General features: G+C 36.6%; 1 pseudogene; it reads left to right on the forward strand.

The window, feature by feature from the left end:
* Positions 1 to 254: 254 nt before the first annotated feature.
* On the forward strand, positions 255 to 588 carry LOC110295579 (PCNA-associated factor pseudogene; annotated as a pseudogene).
* Positions 589 to 1,003: the final 415 nt, after the last annotated feature.

Raw genomic sequence — 1,003 nt, forward strand, 5'->3', positions numbered from 1 at the left:
TTCTGGCTGTCCATTAAAAGAAAATAAAATGGGTGATAATCTTATAGCATTCTAACCGGAAGACTGTAAATAAGAGAAATGGGCCAGATTGCATACTACACATCTGTGACCACACCCTCTTTTAAGGTCATTATTCAAGTCCTTTCATTTAGAGATCTACCAATGTCAAAGGATATAAAGAAAATTATGGTTCTTTTCCATTTGAGACATCTGCAGTTGGGGTGTCGGTGAAAGATGTCTTTCCCTGTGTAAACATGATGCAGACCAAAGCAAACCAATTCCCAGGAGCCTACAGAAAAGCGCTGACTTCTCAAGCCCCTAGGAAGGTACTCAGCTTCTCTACCCTTGTCACCAGTTCTTCAAGTTCCTCGAGAAAAGCTGAAAATAAGCATGCAGGAAGGAATCCAATCAGTGTGCGCCCAACTCCCAAGTGGCAAAAAGGCATCAGGGAATTCTTCAGGCTGTCCCCTAAAGATTCTAAAAAAGAGAACCAGATTCCTGAAGAAGCAGGAAGCAGTGGCTTAGGAAAAGCAAGGAGGAAAAGCTTGTCCTTTGAAACTTGATCACAGAGATGATGAAAACGAATAGAATTTACTCATCTGAATAATGTCTTTCATTTACCTACATTACTTACATGTAAATTTGGGTAGATGAGTGTGTCCAATTGACTTGTTGATGGGAAAATTTAGCCATTCAAAAGAAACCAGATGCTGTTTACTGTTGGTTGTTTTTGTGGGGCGTTATTGTCTTCTCAACAAGTTGTTTCCCAGATTTACATATGTATTTCATATAAAGCATTTTTCCTTTCCTATCAAAAAAAAAGAAAAGAAACCAGCTATTAAAGTAGAGAATTTTTATAATTTTTAAATTCGAATTGCATACTTATATTTATGTCGTATGCTCCTTCTTTTACCTGTTAAAGCTTCTTTGTAAAATCAACATTACCTGATACTCTAATTACTAATCTACTATCTTTGATTAAATTTTTGTACTGATGCCATTT

This window comes from Mus caroli, unplaced genomic scaffold (assembly GCF_978045245.1).
Source record: "Mus caroli unplaced genomic scaffold, Mus_caroli_1 scaffold_7, whole genome shotgun sequence".
Classification (NCBI taxonomy): domain Eukaryota; kingdom Metazoa; phylum Chordata; class Mammalia; order Rodentia; family Muridae; genus Mus; species Mus caroli.